Raw genomic sequence first — 13,095 nt, 5'->3', positions numbered from 1 at the left:
AGCGGACATCTCCCATAGCCGGACAAAAACACTGCGACGGTGAGTGTCCGGTTATAAGGAATTTCACTGTATATGTAAAACGTGCATACAAGCTAAAAATAGTTCTTAATTTTATTATACGTATTGATTAAAATTAAGTAATCGAAATGAACGAATGTTAAATATTAATTAATTAATGATTTAGTAGCTATTTATTTATAGTTATTTCTATGACAATTTTGTTAAAGTATATATGTATGAATATATGCACATACCTATGAATATATGTACATATATGTATATGAAGTACTAGGATGATTGCAGATGTTTTTTAAAATCCAAGCATACAAATACAGCTGATCAGTAGCAGTTTCAAGTTCGTGTTATTGATATTCACCATATAGTACATTTTATTTATTATCCATTCATATTACGACCGGAAGTGGCAAAGTATTCCGGGCGACTCACGTAAGTTGCAGATATTGCTGTGAATCATGTTTGGGAAATTTAGTGATTAGTATTTGGAAATTTGGTTTATTTTATGTAGGCCACTTGAGACTCGTTACAATTTTAAAATGGTCAGAAATACACACCTGTACATACATATGTACATATATATATCCATGCAAAACTATGCCCATTGCATTGCAACACAAAGACTCGTTGCAAATATTTTTGGCAACCTGTAACAAACTTTATTACCTTGTACAATTATATGTCATCGATTTATCAAAGCGTGAGAATTACTTACAGTTTTATCGCTTATTCGATACGTACACTCACGTAATGCATAAGTGTGTAAATATGTGTACAATTTCTCTGTTTCCAATACATGCTAAATATGTACTCTAAAAATAACATTTGAGCCACAAAGCCATGTCATAGTTATTGTGCTGTTTACCAATAACAGAAGGGGAAAAAGTTGAAAATGACAAAATAATAAGCAAGGCCCCAACAGCAAACTCATTCGTTCATATTAAAACAATAATATTAGTACTATTAAAAGTAAAAACGAAAAACAATAGAAATACTACATGCATATACATATGTATATGAATTGGCAGCTGCTGCTGTTCTAAGTTGGCTGTAGACAACACCAATGACAGCGGCAACTTGCCGCGCTGTTTATGTATTGTACTAGAATGGCATGTGAATAAATGAATGCGATAGAAAAACGTGGGAATAATTAAAATACCCGTATGTTGAGAGTGTTACGTTTCTCGAATAAAATGAAACTAAACGCACGACATGGCAAACGTGATCCGCGTTACGCGAGCGTCAGTGTTATGGCTGGGGTTGGTGTGGAGACGTTTGTGCCGGGTGACCGAGTTAGCCAACAAAACACAAGCAACGCAGTGCCTAACAACTCATAAACAGCGATTGAAAAGCACTAATAGCTACTAACACAAATGCCTAAGCATGTAAGCACTTACATATGTATGTATGTATGAATGTAGCAACGGGTAGAGCAACAACGTAAATAAACGAAATTAATAAAAAAAAATAAAACTCTAGCTTACTGACGACAACATCAATTAATAATTTAACATTAATTTGTATTTTTTAAACCTTCAATTGAAGTGCTATCGCTCTACCGTTACACACACATACATATGTACATAAACTCATATTTCAATAGCTCAGTTACAGCCGCAGCCAACCTAGTGCTGTATAGTGCATTTAGAATTGAACGAATAATATTTATAGAAATAAATATAAACGCAACGATTGCTCTTCACCATTCCTATAAAAACGTGGGTATAAAATACAATTTGAAGGTTTGAATTTGCATGTAGGTATGCATACATACATATGAAACTAGAAATGTAATATATATGAATATATTTTTATAAATGGAATATTTTTAAGTATGTTCATACATACATATACATACATATGTATATGTGTATGTATACAGTTGAGCTAATACGCATATTGATTGGCTGAGTGGGCACCTATCGCCTGATTAGAATTTTGAATTTATACATACATATGTACATTCAATGCTCCATCGATAGGAGTGGGCGAAAAGGCGCATTTGCTCAAATTATTGTTTGCATAGATGAGTGTCCATACATACACACATAACATACCTGTACTAGTATAGGAGTGTGGTTGTTTAGAATATGGCGAATAGAACAGGAACACATAACAATCGAGCAGTCGGCTATTTGGTTTTGTTGCTCGCCTGTTGATTTTCGTATTGTTATTTATGAATTGCACACGTGTGTCCTTTAGAAGGTCATACACGGAACAAAATCAACACAAAGCGGCACTTGTCTTCAAACATACGCGCGTACAACAATGTATGTCATTGCTATTGCTGATTGGTCGCTCCGATGATGTGGCTGTGTTTTTGGTCGGCTGATGGTGTATATTTTTACCGGCAGGTCTAAAATACGCTTTGATCAAACATGCATGCAACTTGTATTCTTTAAATACATATGTATGTACGTATGTATGTTAATTGAAGGTGTCATCTAAAAATACTCTGCTGACACTAAGTTAACGCCAGCACAGCAAACAAATCATTATTTAGCTAAAAATACCCATTAGAAGAAACACTAAACGGGTAAACAAAAACAATGTGTGGTTGACTGGCGTGCCAGCGGTTTCTTTACAAATTTTTGGAAACTTCTTATGAAAAATAATAAAAACATTCAGAGATTGATATTTTGCAACAAGTATTTTGTGTTGGAAGACGTATATATATATATATACAATATATAATTGGTGCTTACACCCTTAATCGTCCTAATGTGGGTCCGGCACTCGAGGTGTAACCAAAAATTACTCAATTCAAAGTAAAAAATGTGTGAAAATAATACACAATTAATAATCGATTTACTTTTGCTCAATATGACCACTTGAAGTTGGTTACACTTCGGGTGCCGGACCCTGTATATATAAGAATTGCGAAACATCATTTAACTGACTAACAAAAATAGCCTAAGGGGACTTTCAAAGTAAAAATTTTATCGAATACCAACTAAAAGTTTATCGAATCAGCCAAAATGGGTATGAAAACATCGGTGTTTTCATAATATATTTGCAACTTTTTAAGAGTTACTTGGAATATGTTTTTTAAATCAAAATTTATATTCGAATCTACTTTAAGATAACTATTGTTGTATAGTGTTTAATGGATAACTGTTGTTCTGCTAATCTAAAATATAAAAAAATGCCACAAATGTTTTAATCGGTATATCTGGGACCAGAGATTGAGCTAGAAATGAGTTAAAGGGTTTAAAATTCCAAAAAATGCAATTTAATATATACATATATTACATATGTATGAATGCCATCTGCATCTGTCTTTAAATTCAAATTCAAAAATCGAGTTCGAAAAATATTCCTAAATTTTGTTACCTTTTTAATTCGCTCCCATGACAGTCGGCTTTATGCTACCGTAATGGCACAGGCTGCCAGCTCAGCAGTCTTCAAAAAAAAAAAATTATGCTGAAACAACTACATACTTAATCCGCTTTCGAAGGAATTACGCATGACTCTAACCATCTTTTTCTTTGATCCCACCCTTTCGAAGCAGCTCACCTTTTTGGCCTACCATTACATGACGTTATTTTTAACTTAATCGTTTATGGTGAAATGCTGTTAAAAAGAAATATAAACAAATAAATTTTTTCAGTGAATTCGCGTATGCAAATGTACCGAACTTGCTCGTCTTCAGCTTGTTTATCTGAAATGCCGTTTTGAGTTCTGTTTAACTGGTATGCGCTTAATATGGAGAAAAGCTGTTCAAAATCTCAACGAAGTTGTGTCCATATACATACATACATATGTATATGTTCATATGGACATACAAAAATATCTATATTTTAAGCAAGCTGATCTTTTTTTAAATCAGTTAAAAATTTTACGTTTTCGGGCAATTACTTGATTGTGATGTGTGCACATCTAAAAATGTATTCCAAAGAAGACAAATTTGTAATTTGTGTAAAAAAAACAATATATATATATATACATATATACACAGAAAAAAACATATGTATAGCGTGATTCACACCTGCGACTTGTCACGTTATTGCTCTAGGCATATATGTACATATCTTCTAAACACAATAAATATACTTATAACTACGTCAATAAATAATTGCTAAATATATGTAAATAATTGAATTCAGGTATTTTTCTAAATTGTGTAGAATTAATTTTTTATTAACATATTTAATGTATTTTTCTCCAATACTGAACAATTCACTTCACTGTATATGATTTCCACGTTTTTTTACTTGTTGGACCATTTGAAAATTACCGTTATAAACAACTTCGCTACTCCATTACCTGGGCTTATATGTTTTTATCAGCAGATTGTTAGTAATTCCGAATTTATTGCTCAAGTATGCATACATACCTACATATAAGCGTGTGTGTTGATCGATTGTGATAATGAACCCAATTTTATGGGCTTATTATTAGTCCCTGAGATACTATTGGTATGCACTATATGCATTAGGGTGCCTCACAAATTCGAAAATACCTCCTGAAATCGTTTTTATAAATAAATAATAATTAATAATAAATAAATAAAATTGGTTTTCAAAGATATTTTTTCCAGAAAATCACCTCAAATAGCAGAGCTTAAGCTTAGAAGGTCTGCATAAATTTTAAAAATGTTGAAAATGTAATCCAAAAAAAATAAGGAGATTTTTGGATGTAATTTCAAATCGCTTCACCGGACCGTAAATCTTAAAATATAATAACAAATTTTATAATTCTAATGGAAAACCAGTGCCAATTGTTTTTTGTGGAGGGTCATGCACCCTAATATATGATGTACACTTGAGGCCCATAATCAAGTCACTTCATCTTCTTATAATATTCGCAATAGTTTAAATGCAAAATTTTTTTCGTTAATTTTTTATGAAATCAGTTCATTGTATAACAAAAACCGTATAAATCAAAGTTCCAAAGTTTGTACAAAATTCATAAAAATTTAAAAAATTAAAAAAAAAAATGTAATTTCTTAATCAGAATTTTCGGAAAAATTCTTTGATAGGTCATTCATTTTAGAGCAATAAAGTGTAAGCTTGAAGCAGCTTAAAACTCGAGTTGATTTTTGATATTGTTTTTTTGCATTCGATGATAAGTATGAGGGCGGTCGCCGTTCCTGAATGGTTTGTGCGTAACTACCATTCGGAAGTTCGCAGATTCGAATCTCCGTGCATGAGACACCAAACTTGTTCCCTTAGTTTTTTCTAATAGCGATCGCCCCTCCGAGTGCATTTCTGCTATGAAAAAACTCCTCATAAAAACCATCTGCCATTCGGAGGCGGCATAAAACTGTCTCTCCTAAAAGATCCCTCCATTTGTGGGAAAACATCAAGACGCACACCACAAATTGGAAGAGGAGCTCGGCCAAATAACTGACAAAGGACGTAAGCGCCAGCATATACAAGGTGGCGCAAAATTCATCAAAAACCTTTGCGCACTCCTTATCTGTTTGTATACTCAGCTGCCTAGTTCGCAAATGTCAAATATGATTGACGTGCGACGCAATTTGAAATAATTATAATTCTTCCGATAGGGTGATTTATTTTGTATATGAAGACCTCTTTTATATTTTTCCAACGTTTCTTAATATCTAGACAATTTTTGGGTAGGCGATTAATAAACGCAATGAATAATTTTATTATACTTCCTAGCAAAACCTATTTATATGACACCCCAAATTTTAACTTCTTTTACTCCTACTGTTCCGCCCCTGTAAAACCCAAGCTAGAGCTTGTGACGTAGATTGTTGAACTCACGTTGCAAATACACAATAGGCGGCCGACATTATAAATCCCCAATACAAGCACTCTTCACTTACATACATGTGTATGTATGTATGTGCAAGTTTTTTGTTTTTGTTTTTGTAATAAAGCGATTACTTAGTATTTGTGCATTGAATTGCTGAGCGAATTGAGGTAGGCAACAGTTTGTACAAGTATGCAAATATAAATAAGCTTAGGTATGTGTGTATGTGTGTATATATTTATGAGTATTTTTAAAATTTGCATCTCTCGTACCAGTACGAGCCATTGTGCCAAATCATGCGTTCAACATGGCTCTCCAATACTAAGGCGTGACTTAAAATAAATAAAAAACACATGTGTAAATATTAAGGGAATGAATTTGGGCAACGAAGATATTTGGACTTGTAATGAATTTTTACCAGCAACTCCGAAGAGATGATAAATTGTAGACGATGCAGCGGCAGGTGGAAAATACTGAAGCACATGAGAGAGTTGACTGCTAGCACAGCTAAGATCTTGGGGTTGTGGCTCGACGAGGCAGTTGTTTTGCGATCAATAACCGCACTATGATATTCAATTGTCTCTCGTTGTTTGCGATTTCGGGATCTTGCCAACAGCAATGATGGAGTGTAAAAAAACAAACAAACAATCAAAAACATGCCTAAAAACGCTGATAAAATATTTCAAATTCTGAGAAATGTGAAATTTTGATTAGTGATAATCAGAGTAATATGTTAAAGCTTGAGCAGTGATAATGATGATAATGAGAAACGGAAATAACGTCAATAAAATACTTAATAAAAACCAATATTTTGAAAGAAGTAGCAAAAGAAAGCAAAAAAGTTAATTCTTGTGTAAATTAAATGTACATAATTATGTACATAAAAGAGTTTCGTATAACGCGAAAGAATGCAGAGCGAGTGAAGGTGTTCATTGGCTGGTAGGGAGTCGGTCCCGTCTTTTTTTTTGTAAAATTTTTGTAATTTGTAATCAAATCAAATACTTTTAGTGCCAAAAATGCGAGTGAAGGTTTGATCGATAGACGAGGAAGGAAATTTTTTGTGCTGCCAGAGTAAAATAAGGATAATCAAAGCCGGTGAACTTATTTTGTTGTAAATATTATATTTTTTAATTGCTTTGTAATAGAGTTTTGCTTTAAGGATGCTGATGTTATAATAGAAGTATAGTAGTAATCAAAATAAATTAACTGTAAACATATAGTAATAAAATACTATGGTAATAATTATAATAAATTTGAGATTTTTACTTCTATTTATACAAAATTTATCGAATATGAAAACGGTACAAAAAAGTAGTAAAGTAGGGTGTCAAAACGCTAACAACTCGGGATCATTTAAATGTAATTTTTCTGTTATCTTATACATATATACATACATATGTATATGTAACTGAGTCTCGGTAATGAGCATAATACGGTTAAAGAGCGACGGACCGATGAATGATAAGAGTAACAGTGCCGTGTACTCGCACCGGAGGCATTAGATCGTTTGCTTGAATTGTCAACAAATATTTCCCGCGGTAGTTTAAAATTCCCCCCTTTGAAGTTGGTGTAGTGTGAAACAAGTGTTACAAGCAAGCAAGATTTCATTCATGATGGTGATGATGAATTGATGTATGGTGCAGGTGGCGGTATGCAGTAGGAATGTGTGTGGTGTTGATTTGCTGGCGTTGATTTTAATGAAGAGTTGAGCCACACCGATATTTTGACTTTATAATCAGCTGATCCAGCCAACACGTTTCAAAAATCAACACATACACACATACATGCATACAAGCCAACTACAACGGCAAAAAAGGCAACAACGATCACAACAGCAACTGCAACTACAATTACAATAACAACGCCCACTTATTCAACAAACACGAAAAGTCTCTCGACTCTCGCAACAAAATATTACCAAGTGTAGTTGAGCGTTTAGCAGCGTTTGGTGCGCATGGAGCGCTAGTTTACATACTCAGTTGGTAAACCGGTATTTTCTTCTTTATATAATAAAGTCATAAAACTATTTATAGTTGGGGCATAAAGAGCATATGAATATGTGGCACAGGGCAGCAAAAAGTTACGAACTTAAAATTTTAATAAACAATTCAGCCACATACACACATACGTAAATGGTAGAAAGAGTAGTGACTTGGCACATTCCACCAGCGGATGGAAAAAGATAAGTGTTTTGGTTGGTGGTGGCACATGCCAAAGAGTCACCCGAGCGACGTCCATTAACGTTACAAGTCATGGCACGTAGTCACTTTATAACATCGCATTGGCAGAGAGCACTTATGTGTAACATATGTATGTATGTATGCACATATACATACATATAATGTATTGCTTTAAAACCATAGTGCAGTTACTACTACATCCAACGAACAGAAATGTACGAGTTATTGAAGAGCATAACTTTATAAATTCTACTCAAAATTTGTTATAAAAGCTATCGTACAAGCTGGCGCAAAATTATTCATTCAATTTTGTTTTTGAATAACTTTGATATTAAATAAAAAAATGACTATGTAAGTATTGGAAATCTTTATTTTGCTATTTGCGCTCTCCATTGCTTATCTTGTTTGCATACTGCAGCTGCCTAGTTCACAAGTGTCAAATATGATTGACGTACGACGCCATTTGCAAAAATTAAAAATCTTCCGATAGGGTGATCAATTTCGCGCCACCCTATATAAATATATTACATTCCGTATACCAATTCATATGCACACACATGCATATATGTATGTATGCCATGTATGTATTTGTATATACAGTGCGCTCGGGAAAACGTCAACTAATTAAAACCACGAGTGTTGACGTTTAACAAATTGTTGACGTTTATGAATGTAGAAACTTTTAATAAAAAAACATATTGATAGTGTGCTTTAAACGTTTTTATTGACTATAAACTTAAACTAAACATAAACAAATACAAAAAAAGAACAAAAAAGGCTTTCAGCCTAACTAAAACTAAAGGAATGCATTTCAAAAGAGATCACATTTCACTTACATACTTATGCATCTAAAAAAAATCGGTTATTTTTTTCTGTTGTTTTTTCCTTTCCAATTTTTTTCTATTCTAAATACATAAATATGTTAAATATAAGGGGAATACCCGAATTCTGAACTAATTTCATGAAATAAATGTGTGTATGTGATCAAAACTGTGTATTTTAACTGTTGCTTAATTCAAAATTTTGATTTATTGAAAGTTGACGTTTTAGAGCTTTGTGGTTTGGTTGACGTTTTAGAGTAGACAATGTAAAAAATTAAGGGTTGACGTTTTGGGATGTTGACGTAAACTAGTGTTGACGTTTTCCCGAGTGCACTGTATGTACACTCGATTGTTTACTATCATACAATGCTGCAATATTTAGCTGCCCTCGGTTCTGATGATGAGCCACAGTAGACTATCTACATATGTATGTCTAAAATACGAAAAAAAAACAAATCAATTTATTTATTTTTGCCATGCAGTTACAGTGTGTGCTTTCACGAGTGCTTTCATTGTTGCTATGCCGGCCATTGTTGGAGCACGAGTGAATTTTTTGCTACACGTTTACAACAAAGATTCATACAATATGTCGGTGTGTATATGATTATTTTGCGGTTGTCATTTGGTATAACTGTATATAACTTTATTGTGGTGTTTGATTGCACTTTTACAGTTGGCAACAACACACTAAAGACCTTTTTTACCAGTTTTTTCATTATCAATTAATACCCACGCAATGTTAATGGTGTTAACAGCGATTAGGAAATTATGTGACGTATATACATAAGTGTCTATAAATGTATATGTTTGTTGTATTTAAAACCATATGCATGTATATATATGCAAATATAAGTGATTGTATATATGTATGTATGTATGTTATGTTTATATTTACTATTGCAGCGTGAAGCTAAAGTTGTATGACGGCACTAAGTGTATATACATACATATTTGTCACCATTTGTGTGGAAATGTAAATTTTCAATGGAAATTTTTCAGCGACAACTGAATCAACGTTGCCTTTGCGCTGACACCTGTTGAGTTTTGTGAGGAGCGCACCAATAGTAAGGCGTGCGCTGTTGTTCTTTGCTAATTAATCGAGATGATGTCCACATTTATATGTATGTATGCATGTATGTACGTGTAGTCTTAAATGGACCGTAGAAAATGGAATGTAGAAATGAGATGGTACAAGGTGGCTCAAAATTATTCATATCTGTAGATTTACAATTTTTACAAATGGCGTCGTACCTCAGTCATATCTATTTGACACTTGTGAAGTACACCTAATTCCCTTTTGTCGCGAATTTGATTTAACACGAGTTAAAAAAGAAGTATTTTGTTACACGAATTGTTTTGTTTTAACACGATTTTCAATATTTTATGAATTTTTCTTGAATCTAATAGAGCAAATAGAGTGAGATTTTAAAAAAAATATTTTGAGTATAATTTTTTCGAAAAAAAAATTATTAATTAGAAAAACAATTTTTATTTTTTTATTTAGTAAAAAAATTATTCAAAAATAAAATTGGGTGATTAATCTTGCGCCACCTTGTATGCACATATATTATTTTTAATTTCTTAATTCTTCTGCTCAATTAGATTTTCTCTCAAATCCTCTTAGTTTTTATTTAACTTATTTATTTCTGCAGAAGAAAAATTATAAACATGTTTTTAATTTTCTTCATCCTTTTTTTCTGTTATTTGTTATAAAAATTTATCTTTACTGTACTGTCGTGAACAGTGACAAATATAGGCGCAATTCTAAATACCGTTAATAATAGAATACTAAACGCAGATTGAAGTTGAAAATTTGCGGAAAACTACATAGTTGTGGGTGGGGTGTGTGAATCAACTAAGAAGAGAGTAACAAAGTCGTCAACTTTAGGAAAGTTAGGTTATGTTATATAAACCAGGTTAATATAAAACAGAATAGAAAGAGAAAATCTGTTAAAAAAAAATACGTGAGCGCCAGCTAAGCAGCTGATGCTGTGGAATTCACTAATACCTGAATGTCGGTACCGCAATATGCACAACCTTCTGTATTCTCTCAACCGTGCAACAACGCAACACAATACAATTTTTTCACATGGTTTCTAATGTCGTTCACCTCTAGATAAAAAATAAACATTTTTATGCAATTAAAAGTCTGGTGTATTAGAGTGGATAGGAGCGTAATTACCATTCGGAAGTGCGCAGGTTCGAAACCCCGGGCATGAAACAACAAATGATAGAAAAAGTGTTTTTCAAATGTACATATTTCTGCCATGAAAAAGCTCGTCATGAAAAGTATGTATCTGCCGTTCGGAGCTGGCATAAAACTTTAGGGCCCCTTTATTATAGGTAATGAAAATCAAAAAATCCATTTACCGAAATATTTCGGCGCACCATTGGCAAACTCATTGATAACAATTTTTACAATAATTTTTATCGCTTACTGTGGACGATTACTCGAAGTAATAAAAATTAAATTCAAAAATTATTATTTTTTATATCAAAATTTTACTTCAAGTTTATTTGAAGGAATCAAAATTCAGCGCACGATGTTTATATGTAATAAACAATCAATAGAGCGCGAGAGAAATTTGTTTCCTGTTTGAAGCCAGAGCAATGGGCTACTCTAAACTACAATAGGAGGTCGATCAGTGTTGTGTTCTCATTCTCCATGGGCTACGCAATCACTTCGGGGTGCCACAATACCCGTTTAGTTCTTAAATTAAATTTTAGCATATTTCCCCTTTAAACTTTCATTTATTTTTATCTCCTGCCTCATTTCCTGTCATGTGCCACTTAAAGCTTATCGAGCAGAAATGGTGTTCACGTTTCACAAACAAAGTAACATGAGGTTATAGTTTTAGATCAACTTTTGTGCAAACACATAAGTTTCAATGTACAAATGTGTGTATGTTCTGGTAGTTTGTCTGACTCGGGTAATTTTTCACGACAGGTAATTATGTTGATAAAATAAAATAAATAAATAAATTGTTGGCCTTAAGCGCAAACACGTTTTTGTATTATACGTACATAGTATAGGTGTACTGTATGTGTCGTTAGATATATATATACATACATATGTGCATGTAAATATTTCATTTACGAGCGTAAATATGTACATATTTAATACGTAAACACTTTGCACAGACAAAACAGAAAACTAAAAATTCTAGAGCAACGTCAGCAACACAATTAATTATGATGAATTACGAGCTTTTACATACATATATATAAATTTATTTTTATCTGTTCATGCTATGTACACATGTGCTAATGATAGTGGCAATGACGTTTGAAAATATTATAAAAATACTAATAAAACACAAACTAATAATAATGCCGTAATTCATGCAACTCACCTCAACAAATAATTTGGCGGCTTTTGTATTGTACTTTGCTGGCATTCTATTTAGTATACATTAAACACACCAAAGCTCAATAGTAGTACCTGAGCATTTTATGATGAATGATTGTGAACGTACCTAAATTTATCTGTTACTGATTTATGTATAGTTTTTATGCATAAATTTGTATATATACATGTGCCCATATACATATATACATATATTCTATATGTATAAGTAATTAACACAGAAAAATTAAACTGTTGACATCAATCAATGCAAGGTTCTTTCATTCTGTGCTTCTGGTTCAAAAATATTTTACGAGTGAATTGATTTTCATTTATGTAGGTCAGCGCTTGTAAGAAAGTTAGTATGTATATATATCGCCCAGTTTTTGACTTCAAATATTGAACAGAACGGAACTGCTTTTTTTATATCTTTTCGCAAAGAAAAAACGCCTAAATAATATTTCGTTTATTTCAAGTCTTAAACAAAATTACTGTTTTTACAGACCACTTAGAGCTAATATGAGCTTAAATTACTACAGATAATATAAAATAAAAAATAGTTAAGAAATTTATAAAATTCATTCTTTGAAACCGAAAAGTCAAGCGGAATAGAACTCGAGTTGTCATTGAATTCTCTTAGAGCGCAGGCAAAAGGAGGATATGTGAATGCTATCTAAAGGGGCGTAAGTGATCGATTTCTCCTTTAATTACATTAAAAACAAAAGACAGTGAGAGTATAGACCATCTACTCTCTAGAGACTTTAAGTTAAATTAAAATCAAACGGGAATTATAGGATGGGATGGGTTTTGCGAATTTTAACGACCTTAGAGCATATGAAGTTACAAGAGCTAGCCAGTTATTGCAATTAACCGCTCGGAATGCGCGATGTGTGTACTTAAAAATCCGACGCGCGCTCACTTGAGTCTTTCCATATTACCTTGCGTCGGAAAGACTTTTACTGTTTGTTCTAATTTACAAAAATGTTACAGGGTCACCAAAATCATTAATGGG

General features: G+C 32.7%; 1 protein-coding gene across 4 annotated transcripts in view; it reads left to right on the top strand.

Moving 5' to 3' along the window:
* Positions 1–13,095, top strand: part of LOC128855198 (transcription factor cwo) — a 41,120-nt gene that overhangs the window by 3,528 nt on the left and 24,497 nt on the right. The gene's annotated exons all lie outside the window — the stretch shown is intronic.

The sequence above is a fragment of the Anastrepha ludens genome, chromosome 2, assembly GCF_028408465.1.
Source record: "Anastrepha ludens isolate Willacy chromosome 2, idAnaLude1.1, whole genome shotgun sequence".
In the NCBI taxonomy this organism is placed as follows: domain Eukaryota; kingdom Metazoa; phylum Arthropoda; class Insecta; order Diptera; family Tephritidae; genus Anastrepha; species Anastrepha ludens.
Note: the sequence above shows the minus strand (reverse complement) of the source record. Positions and strands in the feature narration are given on the sequence as shown.